The 23,580-nt window shown below is 44.1% G+C and overlaps 1 protein-coding gene across 5 annotated transcripts in view; it reads left to right on the top strand.

Annotated features, from left to right (window-relative positions):
• LOC138647878 (E-selectin-like) overlaps window positions 1-23,580 on the top strand; it is a 472,485-nt gene that overhangs the window by 4,470 nt on the left and 444,435 nt on the right. The window contains exon 1 of one of the 5 annotated variants that reach the window (XM_069737212.1): window positions 12,587-12,657. The exons of the other annotated variants lie outside the window; for them this stretch is intronic. The gene's annotated coding sequence lies outside the window, so the exon portion shown is untranslated. Of the gene's footprint in view, window positions 1-12,586; window positions 12,658-23,580 lie in introns of those variants that run through there. 5 annotated transcript variants of the gene reach the window in all.

Below are 23,580 nucleotides of genomic sequence, written 5' to 3'. Positions count from 1 at the left end.
TTGTGCAATTACCTTCCGTTGCCGTTTTCGCCTGTGAGCGGCGCTATTCTGGCTGCTGAGTCCGGGTCACGTGACCCCCAGGCTGCAGCCGCCACTCATTTCCGCCGACGTCACGTCAATTTCCAGGCTCTGAAAATTGACGTGACGTCAGCAGCAGGCGTGACCCAGGCTCACAGTCAGCAGTCACTCATCAAGAGTGACTGGGCTGTGGGCGGTGCTGGGGGCTGCCTGTGGGGCTGTGCTGGGGGCGGGCGGGGCTGACTGTGTGTGCTCACTGCTGCTGGGATCTGCGGGCGGGGCTGTGCTGCAGTGAGCGGTCGCCGGGGGCCTGGGGGCCGGCGCCGGTGTCTGACGGCCGGTGCCGGTATCTGCGTGCCGGTGCTGGGGTCCGTTGCAGGGTGTGTGTGTGGTGTGTGTGTGCGTGTGTGTGCAGGCATCGCCCAATGGGACTACAAGTCCCATCGGGCTTTGCCTGCTACACTGACAGTGAGTGACACATTAGCCAATGATGGGACAGTAGTAGTCCCATCATCCGGCTAATGTGTTGAATGTAAAAAAAAAAACACATGCACAGTACATACATACAACACACACCATGTGACATCATGCAACACATGCACCATGCGACATGCACCGACATGCGCCATGCTACATGCGACGACATGCGATATGCACCATGCAACGACATGCACCATGCGACGACATGCGACAAGCGCCATGCGATGACATGAACCATTCGACAACATGCGACTTGCACCATGCGACGACATGCACCATGCGACAACATGCACCATGCGACGACATGCACCATGCGACATGCTACATGTGACATGCACCATGCGACGGCATGCACCATGCGACGACATGCACCATGCGACATGCTACATGCGACGACATGCGACATGCACCATGCGACGACGTGCGACATGCACCATGCGACGACATGCGACATGCACCATGCGACGACATGCACCATGCGACGACATGCACCATGCGACGACATGCGACATGCACCATGCGATGACATGAACCATACGACAACATGCGACTTGCACCATGCGACGACATGCACCATGCGACAACATGTGCCATGCGACGACATGCACCATGCTACATGTGACATGCACCATGCAACGGCATGCACCATGCGATGACATGCGACATGCGATGACATGCACCATGCGACAACATGCACCATGTGACATGCTACATGCGACGACATGCGACATGCACCATGCGACGACGTGCGACATGCACCATGCGATGACATGCACCATGCGACGACATGCACAATGTGGCGACGTGCACCATGCGATGACATGCACCATGCGACGACATGCACCATGCGGTGACATGCACCATGCGATGACATGCACCATGCGACGACATGCACCATGTGACGACATGCTGCATGCACCATGCGATGACATGCACCATGCGACGACATGCACCATGCGACGAAACGCGACATGCACCATGCGACGACAGACGACATGCACCATGCGACGACACGCGACATGCACCATGCGGCGACATGCGACATACAGTACATACAAACATACTACAGACATACAGTACATATAACATAGAGTACATACTCACCATCACTTGTCACTTTGTTCCCCGAAGCCAGTGTCACCTGTAAAAAATATTAAAATAATAAACAAACAATATACTCCCTGTACGCAGAAATCCAATTAAAACGAGTGTCACACGACGATCTCCCGTGGAGAGCAGGAGCATCAGCTGATGCGACCGCTCTCCTGGGGCTCCAGGAACACAATGATGGAAGGTATCCTTCCATCATGTATTCCTCACAAGGTATTCCTACTCCCCTGTGAGAAAATAGTCCCTAGTCTCACTATTGGCATTGCTGGGTGAGACATTTTCCCACGCAGCAATTGCCATAAAGTGAGACCAGTGAACTATATATTAACCTCAGTGATGCACTGCAGGAGCCATTGTCTCCTGTCAGTGTGTCACTGAGGGTCCTATAGAGCAGTGACATCACCCGATGTCACTGTTCTATAGGGGAGATCGTCGTGGGACACTCGTTATTAATTGGACTACTACGACGGAAAGGTAGTATACGGTTTATTATTTTACTTTTTTTTGCAGGCGCTGAAGTATGGTAAGTATGGTTAAATGAAGAATATTTAAATACTTTTTTCCAAATGTGTGTGTTTTATTAACCCTTTCTTACTATTGGATTAATAATGGATAGGCGTCTTATTGACGCCTCTCCGTTATTAACCCGCCTTAATGTCACCTTACAATAGCAAGGTGACATTAACCCCTTATTACCCCATATCCCACCGCTACTCGGGAGTGGGAAGAGAGGGGCTAAGTGCTGGAATTGGCGCATATTACAGATGCGCCATTTCTGGGGCGGCTGCGGACTGGTATTTGTAGCCGGGAGGGGGGCCAATATCCATAGCCCCTCTCTAGGCTATGAATATCAGCCTGCAGCTGTCTGCGTAGCCTTTCTGGCTATAAAATATAGGGGAACCCCACGTCATTTTTTTTTGGGGGGTCCCCCTATTTTAATAGCCAGTAAAGGCTATGCAGACAGCTGCGGGCTGGTATTCGTAGCAGGCTACAGATATTGGCCCCGCCCGTCGGCTTTCTCCCTCTGGCGCAGAAAATTGCGCGGGAGCCCACGCCGTTTTTTTCTGCTTTTTTAAAAAAAAAAAAATTCAACGCTCATTAAGGCCTCTTTCACTCTTGCGTCGGTACGGGTCCATCGCTATGCGTCAGGCCGACATACCGACGCACGTTGTGATATTTGTGCATGACGTGGGCAGCGGATGCAGTTTTTCAACGCACCGCTGCCCATTCTGAAGTGCGGGGAGGAGGGGGCGGAGTTTCTGCCGCGCATGCGCGGTAGAAAATGGCGGGCGCGACGGCCAAAAAAACTTTCACTTAAATGTTTTTTCGTGCCGACGGTCCACCAAAACACAACGGATCCGTAGCACGACGGAGGCAATGTCTGGCCATCCGTCACGATCCGTCGCTAATACAAGTCTATGGGTAAAACGCATCCTGCGAGCACATTTGCAGGATCCTTTTTTTCCACCGGATCGTTTTTTTCCGCCAGATCCGTTTTTTCAACCGGATCCGTTTTTTTCGCCGGATCCTTTTTTTTCCACCGGCTGTTTTTTTTCCGCCAGATCTGTTTTTTCTCATAGAGTTGTATTAGCGCCGGATTGCGCCTGATGGCCACACGTTTAATCCGTTTTTGCAGGATCCGTCAAAAAAGCTGTTTCTGCCGGACGGAAAACACATACAGAGGAACGGTTTATCGGTACGTCGAAAAAATGCACAGCGACGGATCTAGCAAAAAACGGATGAAACATCTGGCCATCAGACGCACTCCGGCGCTAATACAACTCTATGAGAAAAAAAACGGATCTGGCGGAAAAAAACGATCAGGTGGAAAAAAACGGATACGGCGTAAAAAAAAGATCCGGCAAAAAAAACCGGATCCTGCAAATGTGCTCGCAGGATGTGTTTTGTACCCATAGATTTGTATTAGCAATGGATCCGTCGTGTTTTGGCGGACGCGACGCACAAAAAAAGTTCAATGTAACTTTTTTGTGCGACGTGTCTGCCATTTCCGACCACACATGCGTGGCTGGAACTCCGCCCCCTCCTCCACGCTCATCACAATGGGCAGCAGATGCGTTGTAAAACTGCATCCGCTTCCCACGTTGTGCTAAATTTAGCATAACGTCCGTCGGTACGTCTGGCTGAAGGTTTGCGACGGCCCCGTACTGACGCAAGTGTGAAAGTAGCCTTACATCTGAATTTGCTGAGTATGATGCAGCCACCCCAGAGTATAATGTAACCCCCCAAAGAATATAATGCAGCCCCCCATAGAGTATGATGCAATCACCCCTCATAGAATATAAATATAATACAGGCCCCCATAGAATATAATGTAGCCCCGAATAGAATAGAATGCAGCCCACCTCCCCATAGAATATAATGCAGCCCCATCAAAGAGTATGATGCAATCATCCCTCATAAAATCTAATACAGCCCCCCATAGAATATAATGCAGCCCACCTCCCCATAATATATAATGTAGCCCCCATTGAATATAATGTAGCCCCCATAGAATATAATGCAGCCCCCCATAGTATATAAGACAGCCTCCCCCATAGAATATAATATACCCCCCATAGTATATAAGACAGCCTCCCCCATAGAATAAAATATACCCCCGCAATAGTATATAACACAGCCACATAGTATATAACACGGCCTCCCCCATAGAATATAATATACCTCCCATAGTATATATCAAAGCCCACATATAATATAGCACAACTTGCATAGTATATAGCACAGCCTGCATAATATAGCACAGCCCGTGTAGTAGTATACAGCACAGCCCGTGTAGTAGTATACAGCACAGCCCGTGTAGTAGTATACAGCACAGCCCGGGTCATAGTATATACAGCACAGCCCGCGTAGTAGTATATACAGCACAGCCCGCGTAGTAGTATACACAGCACAGCCCACACAGTGGTATATACACAGCACAGCCCACACAGTTTTATATACACAGCACAGCCCACACAGTGGTATATACACAGCACAGCCCACACAGTGGTATATACACAGCACAGCCCACACAGTGGTATATACACAGCACAGCCCACACAGTGATATATACACAGCACAGCCCACACAGTGATATATACACAGCACAGCCCACACAGTGATATATACACAGCACAGCCCACACAGTGGTATATACACAGCACAGCCCACACAGTAGTATATACACAGCACAGCCCACACAGTGGTATATACACAGCACAGGCCACACAGTGGTATATACACAGCACAGCCCACACAGTGGTATATACACAGCACAGCCCACACAGGGGTATATACAGCACAACCCACATCTCATCCCCCCCGATAATGGCTCCACAGTCCAGTAAAAAAAAATCACTCTCCTCACCTTTCCTCTTGCCCGCGCTGCTCCTGTCTCGGCGGCTGCAGTCTGCCCGGGACACAGCAGGTGTGCGATGATATGACGTCATCGTGCACCCGCAGTGTCAGAGGCAGAGCGGGGAATGATGGGAGAGGGAGCGTCAGTGGACGCTCTCTCCTCCACAATTGCATTGAACTATACCGGCGTCATAGACGCCGGTATAATTGGATGTGGCGGCGGCACTGGCGGGAGTAGGGGGGAAAGAGTGCAGCGGCCCACTACTGGCCCCGGGCCTTCTGGCATTTGCCAGAAGTGCCCGATGGCCAGTCCGGCCCTGGTCACCACCCACACACTTCCCTCCTCCTGAACTGCAGCGTTTCTTGGACCCACATCCGCAGCAAAACTGCAGATATGTTTTACATCTCAATGAAAGTCTAAGGCCGGAGTCACACTACAGCGAGATACGGCCGAGTCTCGCAGGTTAAAACCAAGCTCTGGCACCGGCACTCCGGAGCGGAGCGTGCGGCTCCATGTATTGCTATGCGGCCGCACGCTCCGCTCCAGAGTGCCGGTGCCAGAGCTTGGTTTTAACCTGCGAGACTCGGCCGTATCTCGCTGAGTGTGATCCCGGCGTAAGGGTGCAGAAACGCTGCAGTTCGGCACAAAAGAAGTGACATGCTGCGGAGAAAAAAAAAAGCTGCGTTTCGGTGCGGCCTTTTCCGCAGCATGTGCACAACAAGTCTGCGGCTCCCATAGACTTACATTGGTTGTGCACTACACTGCGGATTTAATGCAATTCCGTACTGCAAAAAACGCTGCAGATCTGCAATCAAATCCACAACGTGTGCACACAGTCTTAGCATTTAGTGAACCGAGCAAAAAGGCAAGCAAAAAACAAGTGTGGGATTGCACTTTTTAACAATTTCATCGCACTTTGAATTTTTTTCACATTTTCTGTTACACGACATGGTAAAACCAATGGTGTCGTTCAAAAGTAGAACTTGTCTCGCAAAAAATAAGCCCTCACATGGCCATATTGACGGAAACATTATGGCTCTGGAAAGAAGGGGAGCGATAAATGAAAAATGCTCCAGGGGTGAAGGGGTTTAGAAACATGAATATGGACATATCTATGGAAATAGATATATAGATATATAGATATATCTGTATGTATCTATCTATCTATCTATCCCATATCTATATAATTCTATCTATCTGTCTGTGTCTATCTAAATATCTATCTATCCCATATCTATATATCCCATATCTATCTATCCCATATCTATCTATCTATCTATCTATCTATCTATCTATCTATCTATCTATCGATCCATCTATCCCATATCTATCTATCTACAGTATCTATCTATCTATCTATTTATCTATCTAATATCTATCTATCTATTTATCTATCTAATATCTATCTATCTATCTATCTATCTATCTATCTAATATCTATCCATCTATCCCATATCTATCTATCTATCTATCTATCTATCTATCTATCTATCCCATATCTATCTATCTATCTATCTATCTATCTATCTATCTATCTATCTATCTATTTATCTATCTAATATCTATCTATCTATCTAATATCTATCCATCTATCCCATATCTATCTATCTATCCCATATCTATCTATCTATCTATCTATTTATCTATCTAATATCTATCTATCTATCTATTTATCTATTATCTATCTATCTAATATCTATCTATCTAATATCTATCTATCTATCTATCTATTTATCTATGCTATTATCTATCTAATATCTATCTATCCCATATCTATCCATCTATCCCATATCTATCTATCTATCTATCTATCTATCTATCTATCTATCTATCTATCTATCTATCGATCGATCCATCTATCCCATATCTATCTATCTATCTATCTATCTATCTATCTATCCCATATCTATCTATCTATCTATCTATCTATCTATCTATCTATCTATCTATCTATCTATCTATCTAATATCTATCCATCTATCCCATATCTATCTATCTATCTATCTATCTATCTATCTATCTATCTATCCCATATCTATCTATCTATCTATCTATCTATCTATCTATCTATCTATCTATTTATCTATCTAATATCTATCTATCTATCTAATATCTATCCATCTATCCCATATCTATCTATCTATCCCATATCTATCTATCTATCTATCTATTTATCTATCTAATATCTATCTATCTATCTATTTATCTATTATCTATCTATCTAATATCTATCTATCTAATATCTATCTATCTATCTATCTATCTATTTATCTATGCTATTATCTATCTAATATCTATCTATCCCATATCTATCCATCTATCCCATATCTATCTATCTATCTATCTATCTATCTATCTATCTATCTATCTATCGATCGATCCATCTATCCCATATCTATCTATCTATCTATTTATCTATCTAATATCTATCTATCTATCCATCTATCCCATATCTATCTATCTATCTATCTATCTAATATCTATCTGTCTATCTAATATCTATCCATCTATCCCATATCTATCTATCTATCTATTTATCTATCTAATATCTATCTATCTATCTATCTATCTATCTATCTATCTATCTATCTACAGTATCTATCTATTTATCTATTATCTATCTAATATCTATCTATCTATCTATCTATCTATCTATCTATCTATCCCACATCTATCTATCTATTATCTATCTATCTATCCCATATCTATCTATCTATTTGTCTGTCTATCTATCCCATATCTATCTATCTATCTATCTATCTATCTATCTATCTATCTATCGATCCATCTATCCCATATCTATCTATCTATCTATCTATCTATCTATCTATCTATCTATCTATCTATCTATCTATCTATTTATCTATCTAATATCTATCTATCTAATATCTATCCATCTATCCCATATCTATCTATCTATCTATCTATCTATCTATCTATCTATCTATCTATCTATCTATCTATCTATCTATTCAAATGAAAAACAGGCAGCACTCCATCTTAATCAAATGTGCAGGGTTTATTAGACCCACATGTCTATACCACAACGTTTCGGCTCCAAATGAGCCTTTCTCAAGCCTTGAGTGCTGCCTGTTTTTCATTTGAATCTATGGACTAAGGAGAGCCGGTGGACGGGCTACCTGGAGGCTTTGCACCCAGAAGATAAGTCGAACGTTGTGCTGTTCCGTTTTTTTCTACTATTATCTATCTATCTATCTATCTATCTATCTATCTATCTATCTATCCCATATCTATCTATCTATCTATCTATCTATCTATCTATCTATCTATCTATCTAATATCTATCTATCTATCCCATATCTATATATCCCATATCTATCTATCTATCTATCTATCTATCTATCTATCTATCTATCCCATATCTATCTATCTATCTATTTTATCTATCTAATATCTATCTATCTATCTATCTATCTATCTATCTATCTATCTATCTATCTATCTATCTATCTATCTATCTACAGTATCTATCTATTTATCTATTATCTATATATCTAATATATATATCTATCTAATATCAATCTATCTATCTATCTATCTATCTATCTATCTATCCCACATCTATCTATCTATTATCTATCTATCTTTCCCATATCTATCTATCTATCTATCTATCTATCTATCTATCTATCTATCTATCTATCTATCTATCTAATATCTATCTATCTATCTATCTATCTATCTATCTATCTATCCCATATCTATCTATCTATCTATCTAATATCTATCTATCTATCTATCTATCTATCTATCTATCTATCTATCTACAGTATCTATCTATTTATCTATTATCTATCTATCTAATATCTATCTAATATCTATCTATCTATATATCAAATTCAAATTCAAATTCAAATTCAAATGAGCTTTATTGGCAGGACTAAGTACATGTTAGCATTGCCAAAGCATATGGTAAAAATACGGGCGTGGGGGAGGGGGGGCATATAGAGGTCCAGGGAATATCAAATTCCTTTTAGAGGATAGGGGATGTTTCCAGGGTGGGGTATAGGAGTCCATGACATATCGGGCTCTTTAGTCGGGGGATAGGGATATGTCCAGTGTTGGGGTACGGGAGTCCATGACATATCAGGCTCCTCTTAGTCTGTGGCAGGCACTGACATATTCCGCTGCTACGGCCACTGCACTTTCCTCTTCCCCCAGTATTATCGGCAGTTTCTCTTCCTCCTCCTTGGAGGTGAAATCTGGGAGGAGATCAGACAGCCTCTTGAAGTGAGTGTCCCTCACTGCGGAGTATTTGGGGCACCTCAGCAGGAAGTGGGCCTCATCCTCCACGGCCTCCTGGGGGCACTGCTGGCAGAGTCTGTTCTCTCGAGGCTTGTAGTTCTGTCGGTGCCGCCCGGATTCGATGAGTAGGCTGTGGGCGCTCAGTCTGTACCGGCTCAGGATCTGTCGATCTTTGGGGTTTTCTAGTTTCTCTAGATATGGGGCCAGTTTGTACTCCCTCTGTAGATTCCGGTATATTGTCAGTTTCTGGGATTTGTTTATGTCGTTCCTCCAGATGCTGAGATATTCCTCTTTGACTTTGTGTACCATTTTCTGGATTTCACCTTTTGTCAGGCCATGGAGGTTGATGGCTTGGTCAGACTGGCTTTGGGTACTTTTCCTTGGGAGGCTTCCTGAGGCTTCCTGGTGTAGGAAGGCTTTGTGATGGTAGGAGCTGGGACTGCTACTTTGTAGATGAGCCTTGAATGACAGCGCCTTCTTCTTTATTGCGATGTGTAGTGGGAATCTGCCCAGCTCTGCTCGGCAGGCGCTATTTGATGTGCTCCGATGGACTTGGAGAAGTTGCTTGCAGAACTCTAGGTGGAATATTTCTGTTGGCCCAGCGTCCCACTTTGACCAGTTTGGGTATGAGACTGGGCCCCAGACCTCACTACCGTATAGAAGAATTGGGGCAATGATGGAGTCAAAAATTTTTAGCCATACGGTTACTGGTGCCTTGAGGTGGTACAGACGCCTTCTGATGGCATAGAAGGCTTTGGATGCCTTGTCTTTTAGTGACTCTATGGCTTGCTTGAAGCTCCCTGACTGGCTGAGTTCTAGGCCCAGGTAGGTGTACCTGTTGGTTTCAGTAAGTGGACGGTTGTCTATCATAAAGGTAGGATTGCCAGTGGGTTTCTGCTTTCTTTTCTGGAACACCATGATATTAGTTTTTTTCTCGTTGATTGGCAGTGCCCATGTGCTGCTGAAGGTCTCTAGGATTTTCAGATGATCTTGGAGGCCTTTCTCAGTTGGTGATAACAGCACGAGGTCATCTGCATATAGCAGAAATTTCACCTGGGTGTCATGGAGGGTGAGTCCTGGTGCTGAGGAGGACTCTAGGGCCACTGCCAGCTCGTTGATGTAGATGTTAAAGAGCGTTGGACTGAGGCTGCAGCCCTGTCTCACTCCTCGACTTTGTTGGAAATAGGCTGTCCTCCTTCCGTTGACCTTCACACTGCAACTGTTCTCTGTGTAGGAGCTTCGGATGACATCATATGTTTTGCCTCCTATTCCGCTCCCCAGCAATTTTAGGAATAGTCCTGGGTGCCACACTGAGTCGAAGGCCTTCTTGAAGTCCACAAAACAAGCGTATATCTTCCCGTTCTTTGTATTGTGGACGTGGCTCTTGATGAAGCTGTGCAGAGTGTAGATGTGGTCAGTGGTGCGGTGGTTTGGCATGAACCCTGCTTGGCTCTTGCTGAGGACGTTGTGCTCGGTGAGGAAGGTGAGGATCCTCTTGTTCAGGATGCAGTTGAAGAGTTTACCCAGGTTGCTGCTGACACATATCCCTCGGTAGTTTGCTGGGTCGTACTTGTCCCCATTTTTGTGTATAGGGGTTATGAGGCCTTGGTTCCAGTTTTTGGGGAAGCAGCCGGCCTGCAGTACAATATTAAATAGTTTTGTTATCGCAGCCTGGATGTCTGGAGGGCTGTATTTCAGCATTTCTGGGAGGATCCCATCTGGACCACTGGCTTTTTTACCTTTTATCTGTGTGATCCTTTCTGTTATTTCTGTCAGTGTGATTGGTGTATCCAGAGGATTTTGGAAATCTTTGAACTTTTCCTCCATATCTTTCAGTTTTTTCACAAGCTCTTTTTGTGCCAGGTTCAGGTCTTCACTTGGGATGTCATTGTAGAGGTCCTTGAAGTACTGGAGCCAGATGTTGCCGCTCTGGATGTGGAGGCTGTTGCTTTTCTGGTTGGATCCAAGGTGATTCCACAGTTCCCAAAATTTGTTGTCTTCAAGGGCATCTTGGAGTTGGAGGAGTTTGGTAGAGATGTCGTTTTGCTTTTTCTTTCTGAGGATGGCTTTGTAATTTCGTTGTACGGTGTGGTAGGCTTCTCTCAGAGTGGGGTTATTGGGGTCTCTGTGTTTTTTATTTGAGGCCATTCTTAGGGCCTTCCGTATGGTCTTGCATTCTTTGTCAAACCAGTTGTTGGGATTTTGTTTACTCGGTCTCTTGTTGATGATTCTTTTCAGGTCAGACATTTCTGCCATGGCATATAGAATGTCGTTAAGGTCTCTTACCGCTAGGTGTACTCCTTCTGGGTTGAGTTCATACACGTTATTATGGAAACATTGGAGCTTCTCCTTGATCTCTGGTCTGTTGATTGCATCTTTGTATTTTGGGGCCGACATCTTGGACCATTTGAAGGATGGTGGCAGGCTAAAGAGGCCGGTCTTTTGCGGGGTTTGTGAGGGTGATTTCTTTGTGGATTTGATGTATAGGAGCAGTTGGTTATGGTCTGACAGATGTGTTTGTGGGGTGACTATAAGGGCGCCAATATTTGTAGGGTCCATATCTGTGATGGCATAGTCTATCACACTGCTGCCCACATGGGAGTTTAGGGTATGTCTTCCCAGTGAGTCTCCCTTGGTGCGGCCATTGAGGATACGAAGACCAAGGCTTCGGCATAGGTTCAACAGCGTTCTGCCACTTTTATTAACTGTGCAATCATAGCTGTTCCTGTCGGTGTGCACTGGGTTGTCACAGTCGGTATCTGCTCCAAGTATATAGATGTTTCCATCAGTGGTCAGGTAGTCTCTTTCTCTTCCCGTTCTTGCGTTGAGGTCTCCGTAGATGAGAACGTTCCCAAGAGTCTGGAAATGGGCAGCTTCAGTCTTTAGGGTCTCAAAGCTGTCTGGGTTGAAGTATGGAGACTCTGGAGGAGCTACGTACACTGCATCTATCTATCTATCTATCCCACATCTATCTATCTATCTATCTATCTATCTATCTATCTATCTATCTATCTATCTATCTATCTATCTATCTATCTATCTATCCCATATCCCATATCTATCTATCTATCTATCTATCCCATATCTATCTATCTATCTATCTATCTATCTATCTATCTATCTATCTATCTATCTATCTATCTATCTATCTATCTCTGTGTGTAATGGAGTGTGGGTTGGACAAATGTAAAAGAGGAGTTGGACAGAAATGACATCACAAATCTTTTTAAAGAGAGGAGGGAGAGGAGGGAGGGGTTTGGGTGTGTTTTGGAGTGGGTGTGGTAGGTTAGGTCTTAGAGGCCAGTGCAAAGCATCATGGATCTTGTAGTATTAGAGCACAATAACTCAGGAGAAAGGAAGTTGTCGATTAACCCCATGAGAGCTGAATCCAGCACTGAAGATGTGCTGCTACAGCATGATAACAGGTAATATTGCTCAAATAAACACAGTAGATGTTTTCAGTGGCACATAATAGCAAGATTTATGAAAAATTTATAGTAGTGGACAACTTCTTTAATTGTTCTTTATATACCTCATCCACATTGGTAATCTTACGATAACGGAGCATTTGACTGTAGGGCTGTTAGGTCTCGAGTTCCCGCTTCTGCACAGGGGAATCTCGAGCCATCTCCGCTGCGGTCTCCCATTCTTATCCAGCCGCAGTGGAGTCTGCTCAGCAGGGACGTCGGTCCCAGCGTCTTGCTCAGTCTCACTCTGTACAGAGAGTTACTGCTGCTTCTCCAGTCTCTGCCATTAAAGCCAGTGCTGGTCAGCAGCGAGCGGACTTCTCTGGGACTAAGTCCTTGTCTGCACACACTGAGCATGCCCAGGGTAAGATCTTCCGTTGGAGATCGAGGGTCATGTGCTCAGGCTCTGCAGCACATTCCATTGGTCCTCTTGGCAGGTCTTGGAAGGGCAAAGTTTCTGTGGCCACTTCCTGTGCTGCAACTATATAAACTGCGCATGACCGCACGGCCATGCGCTAGTGTACAATTGTTAATATGTGTATGTTGTGAGTGAAAGTCGCTCTTTAAATAACCCTCCCTATTGAATGTCTGTTCGCGGAAGGTGTATGTTTGCTGTCTAGCGCCCGACTTATCCTACAGCACTAATCACACGTTACAGCGTCCAGTTGCTGTGACCGCCAGTACGGCGCCGTGCACTTCCTCTGTGCTTTCCTTACCCAAGCTTGGGTGGTTAGTGGCGTTCGTCAGTGCGGCACCGCATGCACTCTTGTGCTTTAATATTATTATTTAGTTTCCTTACACACCCAGTTGCGGTGTTGTGCCAGCAAGTGTCTAATCAGACTTCAATCCTAGTTGGGGTTGAGTTCGCTGACTACTTGCTCGCGCTCTATGTGCGGTACCGCGGTCCTGTGACGCAACAGGATCGCTTCCTTCACGCTGGGTGAAGTTTAACCCACGTGTGTATACTTATGAGTACCGCCATATAGTCCGTCATTACTTGGCAGCAGGTTCCATCTCTGCATGGTGGACCCCGGGCTGCGAACGCACCATACTCTATCTGTCTTATTATTTGGTGCGCTCCGCTAGCCCTAACAAGGGCAAACCACGTTTTGTGTGAAAGGGATGTGCACTCTCAAACCTCAACATGTTGTTTGTAGCTGTTGATTTTTTATGTACACAGGTATTAATGTGTCCATTCACAACATCAATCTTCACATCCAGAAAAACTAAACTATTGACTTCAAAACAGGATGTGAACTGCATGTTTTCCACATTTGAACTATTTAAGTAATTTACAATTTCCTCAAATTGTTCTTTTGTCCCGTCCCATATAATAAATATGTCATCGACATAACTTACAAAACAGCGTATGTGTTTAAGAAAAGGATTTAGGGAATTATAGATGTATTTATTTTCAAAAACCGCAAGAAACAAATTAGCAAAGACGCATGCGACCGCCATACCCATAGCGATACCAGTCTTTTGGATATACCACTTCTCAAGAAATTTGAAGGTATTATGTGATAATACAAAATGTAAACCTTCCAAGATGAAAGAAATAAGACTCTGATCTGTATCGTTATATTTTAATACCTTTTCTATGGCTTCTATGCCTATTTTCTGTGGAATGCGAGTATACAGGCTGACAACATCTATGGAAGCCAAAGAAAAGGTTGTTTGCCAATCATATTCTTTCAAAACCAACAAATAATCCCCCGAATCTTTGACATATGAAGGTACTTGTCGCAATAATGGCTTTAATAACCAGTCCAGGTATTGTGATAACGGCTCTGTTAAAGAGTCGATCCCTGATATTATAGGGCATCCTGGAGGTTTTTTAGCGCCTTTAAGTATCTTTGGGATACTGTACCAAAACGCCACGTGGGGAAATTCAAGGAATAGATTTTCTCCTCTTTTTTTAGACAAAACTCCAAGAGACACATATTTATTTAATAAAGTTCTCAGTTTTTCTCTGTTTTGTCACCTGCTTAACCCAGCAGGAAGTGCGGCGGCGTCTAAAAATCACTAAAATTGACAAATCTCCGGGCCCGGATGGGATACACCCTCGAGTACTGCAGGAATTAAGTACAGTCATTGATAGACCATTATTTTTAATCTTTAAAGACTCCATAATAACAGGGTCTGTGCCACAGGACTGGCGTATAGCAAATGTGGTGCCAATATTCAAAAAGGGAACAAAAACTGAACTCGGAAACTATAGGCCAGTAAGCTTAACCTCTACTGTGGGTAAAATCCTGGAGGGCATTCTAAGGGACGCTATACTGGAGTATCTGAAGAGGAATAACCTCATGACCCAGTATCAGCACGGGTTTACTAGGGACCGTTCATGTCAGACTAATTTGATCAGTTTCTATGAAGAGGTAAGTTCCGGATTGGACCAAGGGAACCCAGTGGATGTAGTGTATATGGACTTTTCAAAAGCTTTTGATACGGTGCCACACAAAAGGTTGATACATAAAATGAGAATAATGGGGATAGGGGAAAATATGTGCAAGTGGGTTGAGAGCTGGCTCAGGGATAGGAAACAAAGGGTGGTTATTAATGGAGCACACTCGGACTGGGTAGCGGTTAGCAGTGGGGTACCACAGGGGTCAGTATTGGGCCCTCTTCTTTTTAACATATTTATTAATGACCTTGTAGGGGGCATTCAGAGTAGAATTTCAATATTTGCAGATGACACTAAACTCTGCAGGGTAATCAATACAGAGGAGGACAATTTTATATTACAGGATGATTTATGTAAACTAGAAGCTTGGGCTGATAAATGGCAAATGAGCTTTAATGGGGATAAATGTAAGGTCATGCACTTGGGTAGAAGTAATAAGATGTATAATTATGTGCTTAATTCTAAAACTCTGGGCAAAACCGTCAATGAAAAAGACCTGGGTGTATGGGTGGATGACAAACTTAAATTCAGTGGCCAGTGTCAGGCAGCTGCTACAAAGGCAAATAAAATAATGGGATGCATTAAAAGAGGCATAGATGCTCATGAGGAGAATATAATTTTACCTCTATACAAGTCACTAGTTCGACCACACTTAGAATACTGTGCACAGTTCTGGTCTCCGGTGTATAAGAAAGACATAGCTGAACTGGAGCGGGTGCAGAGAAGAGCGACCAAGGTTATTAGAGGACTGGGGGGTCTGCAATACCAAGATAGGTTATTACACTTGGGGCTATTTAGTTTGGAAAAACGAAGACTAAGGGGTGATCTCATTTTAATGTATAAATATATGAGGGGACAGTACAAAGACCTTTCTGATGATCTTTTTAATCATAGACCTGAAACAGGGACTAGGGGGCATCCTCTGCGGTTGGAGGAAAAAAGGTTTAAGCATAATAACAGACACGGATTCTTTACTGTAAGAGCAGTGAGACTATGGAACTCTCTGCCGTATGATATTGTAATGAGTGATTCATTACTTAAATTTAAGAGGGGACTGGATACCTTTCTGGAAAAGTATAATGTTACAGGGTATATACACTAGATTCCTTGATAGGGCGTTGATCCAGGGAACTAGTCTGATTGCCGTATGTGGAGTCGGGAAGGAATTTTTTTCCCCAATGTGGAGCTTACTCTTTGCACATGGGGTTTTTTTGCCTTCCTCTGGATCAACATGTTAGGGCATGTTAGGTTAGGCTATGGGTTGAACTAGATGGACATATAGTCTTCCTTCAACCTTAATAACTATACTATACTATACTAAAGATTGGATTTCCATCTAGCTGCGCATAGGTGTCAGAATCATTTTGTTGGGATAAAGCTTCTTCTATATAGTAACTGCGGTGAAGTAGAACCATATTCCCACCTTTATCCGCCTTGCGGAATAATACATCTGTCAATTTTTTCATTTCCTGTAACGCACTTTTTTCTTGCTTTGTTAAATTCTGAATAGGGGGATGAGAAATAATCGCTTCCACGTCACGAATAACTGAGTCATGAAAGAGATCGATAGCATTCCCCGGAGAGATTGGGGGCATGTAGTTAGAATGTACCCCACCCATGAATGGGACTTTATCACTTTGTGCACAATCTACAAAAAAAGGTTCCTCAGTATTTTTTCTTGTATCGCTAAGGTGCGCTAGCAACAGCGCATCATGCAGATCATTTCCCTCTGTTTGTTGACTTACCATAAAACCCAAATTACCTACTGGTATTGGGTTTTCTAAATTTACCGCTGTTTCAGCTGCACCTTTATATTTGATACTGGCAAAGTGCTTTTTTCAATGAAGCTTTCTAGTATATTTAAACATATCTATCTTGAATTCCACTAAATCAAATTGTTCTGATACAAAGAAATTAAAACCCCTAGACAAGACCAAAATGTGATGGTTGTTCAAAGTCCTATGAAAAAGGTTTATTATCTGTAAATTATCTCCTGTGGGGTTCATTCGATCCACGAGACCTGCTTTCGTTTCCTCCAAGAGTTTACATTTCTTCCCAAACCCCCCCCCCCCCCCCCCCCGTATTATTTTCTTCCTAAAGGTTTAACCCCTTAGTGACAGAGCCAATTTGGTACTTAATGACCAGGCCAATTTTTGCAATTCTGACCACTGTCACTTTATGAGGTTATAACTCTGGAACGCTTCAACGGATCCCGCTGATTCTGAGATTGTTTTTTCGTGACATATTGTACTTCATGTTAGTGGTAACATTTCTTCGATATTACTTGCGATTATTTATGAAAAAAACGGAAATATGGCGAAAATTTTTAAAATTTTGCAATTTTCAAACTTTGTATTTTTATGCCCTTAAATCAGAGAGATATGTCATGAAAAATAGTTAATAAATAACATTTCCCACATGTCTACTTTACATCAGCACAATTTTGGAAACAAAATTTTTTTTTGTTAGGGAGTTATAAGGGTTAAAAGTTGACCAGCAATTTCTCATTTTTACAACACCATTTTTTTTTAGGGACCACATCACATTTGAAGTCATTTTGAGGGATCTATATGATAGAAAATAATGAAGTGTGACACCATTCTAAAAACTACACCCCTCAAGGTTCTCAAAACCACATTCAAGAAGTTTATTAACCCTTTACGTGCTTCACAGGAACTGAAACAATGTGTAAGGAAAAAATGAACATTTAACTTTTTTTTGCAAACATCTTAATTCAGAACCATTTTTTTTATTTTCACAAGTGTAGAAACAGAAATGTAACCATAAATTTTGTTATGCAATTTCTCCTGAATACGCCAATACCCCATATGTGGGGGTAAACCACTGTTAGGGCGCACCGCAGAGCTTAGAAGTGAAGGAGCGCCGTTTGACTTTTTCAATGCAGAATTGGCTGGAATTGAGATCGGACACCATGTCACATTTAGAGAGCCCCTGATGTACCTAAACAGTAGTGTTGAGCGATACCGTCCGATACTTGAAAGTATCGGTATCGGATAGTATCGGCCGATACCTGAAAAATATCGGATATCGCCGATACCGATATCCGATACCAATACAAGTCAATGGGACATCAAGTATCGGAAGGTATTCTCATGGTTCCCAGGGTCTGAAGGAGAGGAAACTCTCCTTCAGGCCCTGGGATCGATAGGGATGTGTAAAATAAAGAATTAAAATAAAAAATATTGATATATTTACCTCTCCGGCGGCCCCTGAACTCAGCGCGGGTAACCGGCAGGCTTCTTTGTTCAAAATCAGCGCTTTTAGGACCTGAGAATCACGTCCCGGCTTCTGATTGGTCGCGGGCCGCCCATGTGACCGCCACGCGACCAATCACAAGCCGTGACGTCATTCGCAGGTCCTTAACGCGCTCATTTTTTAAAAATGAGCGCGGTAATGACTTTCAAAGACGTAGCGGCTTGTGATTGGTCGCGGCCACGCGACCAATCACAAGCCGCGACGTCACCGCAAGCTATTAACGCGCTCATTTTTAAAAATGAGCGCGTTAATGACTTTCAAAGACGTAGCGGCTTGTGATTGGTCGCGTGGCCGCGACCAATCACAAGCCGCTACGTCTTTGAAAGCCATTAACGCGCTCATTTTTAAAAATGAGCGCGTTAATAGCTTGTGGTGACGTCGCGGCTTGTGATTGGTCGCGTGGCCGCGACCAATCACAAGCCGCTACGTCTTTGAAAGTCATTAACGCGCTCATTTTTAAAAATGAGCGCGTTAATAGCTTGCGGTGACGTCGCGGCTTGTGATTGGTCGCGTGGCGGTCACATGGGTGGCCCGCGACCAATCAGAAGCCGGGACGTGATTCTCAGGTCCTAAAAGCGCTGATTTTGAACAACGAAGCCTGCCGGTTACCCGCGCTGAGTCCAGGGGCCGCCGGAGAGGTAAATATATCAATATTTTTTATTTTAATTCTTTATTTTACACATCTCTATGTATCCGATACCGATACCCGATACCACAAAAGTATCGGATCTCGGTATCGGAATTCCGATACCGCAAGTATCGGCCGATACCCGATACTTGCGGTATCGGAATGCTCAACACTACTAAACAGTGGAAACTCCCCACAAGTGACACCATTTTGGAAACTAGACCCCTTATGGAACTTATCTAGATGTGTGGTGAGCACTTTGAACCCCCAAGTGCTTCACAGAGGTTTATAACGTAGAGCCGTGAAAATAAAAAATCGCTTTTGTTTACACAAAAATGATCTTTTCGCCCACAAATTCTTATTTTCACAAGGGTAACAGGAGAAATTAGACACAAAAGTTGTTGTGCAATTTCTCCTGAGTACGCTGATACCCAATATGTGGGGGTAAACAACTGTTAGGGCGCACCGCAGAGCTTGGAAGAGAAGGAGTGCCGTTTTACTTTTTCAATGTAGAATTGGCTGGAATTGAGATTGGACGCCATGTCGCGTTTGGAGAGCCCCTGATGTGCCTAAACAGTGGAAACCCCCCACAAGTGACACCATTTTGGAAACTAGACCCCTTAAGGAACTTATCTAGATGTGTGGCGAGCACTTTGAACCCCCATGTGCTTCACAGAAGTTTATAACGTAGAGCCGTGAAAAAAAAAATTGCATTTTTTCTACAAAAATGATCTTTTTGCCCACAAATTTTCATTTTCACAAGGGTAACAGGAGAAATTAGACCACTAAAGTTGTTGTGCAATTTCTCCTGAGTACGTCGATACCCAATATGTGGGGGTAAACCACTGTTTGGGCGCACCGCAGAGCTTGGAAGAGAAAGAGTGCCGTTTTACTTTTTCAATGTAGAATTGGCTGGAATTGAGATCGGACGCCATGTCGCGTTTGGAGAGCCCCTGATGTGCCTAAACAGTAGAAATCCCCAAGTGACCCCATTTTGGAAACTAGACCCCCCATGGAACTTATCTAGATGTGTGGTGAGAACCTTGAATGCCCAAGTGCTTCACAGAAGTTTATAATGCAGAGCCGTGAAAATAAAAAATATTTTTTTTTTCCACAAAAAAGATTTTTTAGCCACCAAATTTTTATTTTCACAAGGGTAACAAGAGAAATTGGACCCCAAAAGTTGTTGTCCAATTTGTCCTGAGTATGCTGGTACCCCATATGTGGGGGTAAACCACTGTTTGGGCGCACGGCAGAGCTCGGAAGGAAGGAGCGCCGTTTTGGAATGCAGACTTTGATAGAATGGTCTGCGGGTATTATGTTGCGTTTGCAGAGCCCCTGATGTACCTAACCAGTAGAAACCCTCCACAAGTGACCCCATTTTGGAAACTAGACCCCCCCAAGGAACTTATCTAGATGTGTGGTGAGAACTTTGAATGCCCAAGTGCTTCACAGAAGTTTAGAATGCAGAGTCGTGAAAATAAAAAATATTTTTTTTTCCACAAAAAAGATAATGTAGCCCCCAAGTTTTTATTTTCACAAGGGTAACAGGAGAAATTGGACTGCAATAGTCGTTGTCCAATTTATCCCGAGTACGCTGATGCCCCATATGTGGGGGTAACCCACTGTTTGGGCGCACGGCAGAGCTCAGAAGGGAGGGAGCACCATTTGACTTTTTGAGCGCAAAATTGGCTGTCGTGTTTGGAGACCCCCTGATGTACCTAAACAGTGGAAACCCCCCAATTCTAGCTCCAACCCTAACCCCAACACACCCCTAACCCTAATCCCAACCTGATCCATAATCCTATTCACTAACCCTAACCATAATCACAACCCTTACCCCAAAACAACCCTAATGTCAACCCTAACCATAACCCTAATCAAAACCCTAAATCCAACACACCCCTAATCCTAATCTCAACCCTAACCTCAAACCTAACCCTAATCCCAATACACCCCTAATCACAACCCTAACCTTAACCCTAATCCCAAACCTAACCCTAATCCCAAGCGTAACCCTAATGCCAACCCTAACCCTAATACCAACCCTAATCCAAACCCTAACCCTAATCCCAGCTCTAACTCTAACTTTAGCCCCAACCCTAGGCCTAACTTTAGCCCCAACCCTAAGGCTACTTTCACACTTGCGTCGTTTGGCATTCCGTCGCAATCCGTCGTTTTGGACAAGAAACGGATCCTGCAAATGTGCCCGCAGGATGCGTTTTTTGCCCATAGACTTGTATTGCCGACGGATCGTGACGGATGGCCACACGTCGCGTCCGTCGTGCACTGGATCAGTTGTGTTTTGGCGGAGCGTCGGCACAAAAAAACGTTCAATGAAACGTTTTTTGTACGTCGCATCCGCCATTTCTGACCGCGCATGCGTGGCCGGAACTCCGCCCCCTCCTCCCCAGGACATAGATTGGGCAGCGGATGTGTTGAAAAACTACAGCTGCTGCCCACGTTGTGCACAATTTTCACAACGTGCGTCGGTATGTCGGGCTGACGCATTGCGACGGCCCTGTACCGACGTAAGTGTGAAAGAAGCCTAACCCTAAGTTTAGCCCCAACCCTAACCCTAAATTTAGCCCCAACCCTAAATTTAGCCCCAACCCTAGCCCTAACCCTACCCCTAACCCTAACCCTACCCCTACCCCTAACCCTACTCCTAACCCTTCCCCTAACCCTACCCCTAACCCTAACCCTACCCCTAACCCTAACCCTAACCCTACCCCTAACCCTAACCCTACCCCTAACCCTACCCCTAACCCTACCCCTAACCCTACCCCTACCCCTAACCCTAACCCTACCCCTAACCCTATCCCTAACCCTACCCCTAACCCTAACCCTAACCCTACCCCTAACCCTACCCCTAACCCTAACCCTACCCCTAACCCTACCCCTAACCCTACCCCTAACCCTACCCCTAATTTTAGCCCCAACTGCTGTTCTCCTGCCGGCCGGCAGATGGAGACAGATGGCGGGCGCACTGGGCATGCGTCCGCCATGTTCTGCTGCCGGCGGCCAGGAGGAGCAGCAAGAGGATCCAGGGACCTAGGTGAGTATGCTAGGGTCCCCGAATCCTCCTATTTCTCTGTCCTCTGATGTGCGATCACATCAGAGGACAGAGAATTACACTTTACTTTTTTTTTTTTTTGCGGTCGCCGGTAAACAGTTAATTACCGGCGATCGCAAAACAGGGGTCGGTAATACCGACCCCGATCGTGCTCTTTGGGGTCTCGGCTACCCCCGGCAGCCGAGACCCCAAAGATTCTCCCGGTGCCGGCCGGCGGGCGCACTGCGCATGCGCCCGCCATTTTGAAGATGGCGGCGCCCACCGGGAGACACGAGGAGCATCGGGGGAGCTAGGTGAGTATTGGGGGGCCACCTGGGACCCCTTTTCTCTGTCCTCCGATGTGCGATCACATCGGAGGACAGAGAAATTAAAAAGAGATCGCTTTTTTTTTTTTTTTTTTTTTTGCGATCGCCGGTAAACGGTTAATTACCGGCGATCGCAAATGCGGGGTGGGTTAAAAACCCCCCGAATCATGTTCTCTGGGGTCTCGGCTACCCTCGGCAGCCGAGACCCCGGAGAAAATCGGCCTCTGGGGGGCGCTATGGACTTTTTCCATAGCGCCGTTAATTAACGGCGCTGTGGTTTAAGTACCCTTAGCGGCCGCCGTTAAAAGGTGTATCGGCGGTCGCTAAGGGGTTAAAGGTGCGGAGGATGTGGAGGCAAGTTCTTGTTCCTCTATTTCATCTTCTGTTGCACTAGACTCAGAGTCTATGATCCAACCATCCATTCTGGATTTGCGTTTTTCATGTTTTTATTGATATTGCGATTATTAGAAAACATATGCTTTTTATTTTTGTTCCAATTAAAAATTTCACCATTTTCAAAGTCATATTTATCCCTTATAAATTTTTCTTTTTTCTTTTGTTTCGTTTCAATCTGAATCGAGACCAATTTTTTCTCAAGTTTTTTGCTAAAAGTGTTATATTGGGGCTCGGTTAACCAAGAGATTAGTTAATTCTTTGCCTTTTCCAATTGGAGTAGGTTTTGGGAGCATGATAAATGTATGCATTCCCATTCTTGTTGAAAAGCAGTAGCATCCTTAAACTGAGAAATTTCTTTATAAACCCGCAGTCCTCTGGCCACCCGTTCACATTGAACGTATGACTTTAGCGATTTAATAGTCCAAAAAAGCCGTATCTCTCTTTCTGCTAAGTTATATATCCTTGATTCCAATGTATGTCTGCCGATAATTTGTAATTCTTCTTTAAAATTGCAATCTGCAAAAAATTCTCCAGCACCCTCTCTCCCTGCCATTAAGCCTTGGTTTTCTTCCACCTGAGAAGTCTCCATGCCTGCAGTTTCTCCACTTATTTCCATCTTTTCAATGTGTACAAGACATAAAAAACAGAAAAACCTGTGCTCTGTTCATGAAACATGTAAATAGTCCATATAAAAAGAGAAGAAAGTATGACGGCACCAGGATAGATGGTTTTACATGGCCTTCAAGTGAGCAATTTACTGCAGCAATCAAAGTCTTTCGTGGCAATCGGACCA

Source organism: Ranitomeya imitator, chromosome 8 (assembly GCF_032444005.1).
Source record: "Ranitomeya imitator isolate aRanImi1 chromosome 8, aRanImi1.pri, whole genome shotgun sequence".
Classification (NCBI taxonomy): Eukaryota; Metazoa; Chordata; class Amphibia; order Anura; family Dendrobatidae; genus Ranitomeya; species Ranitomeya imitator.
This window is presented reverse-complemented; position numbering and strand designations above follow the sequence as displayed.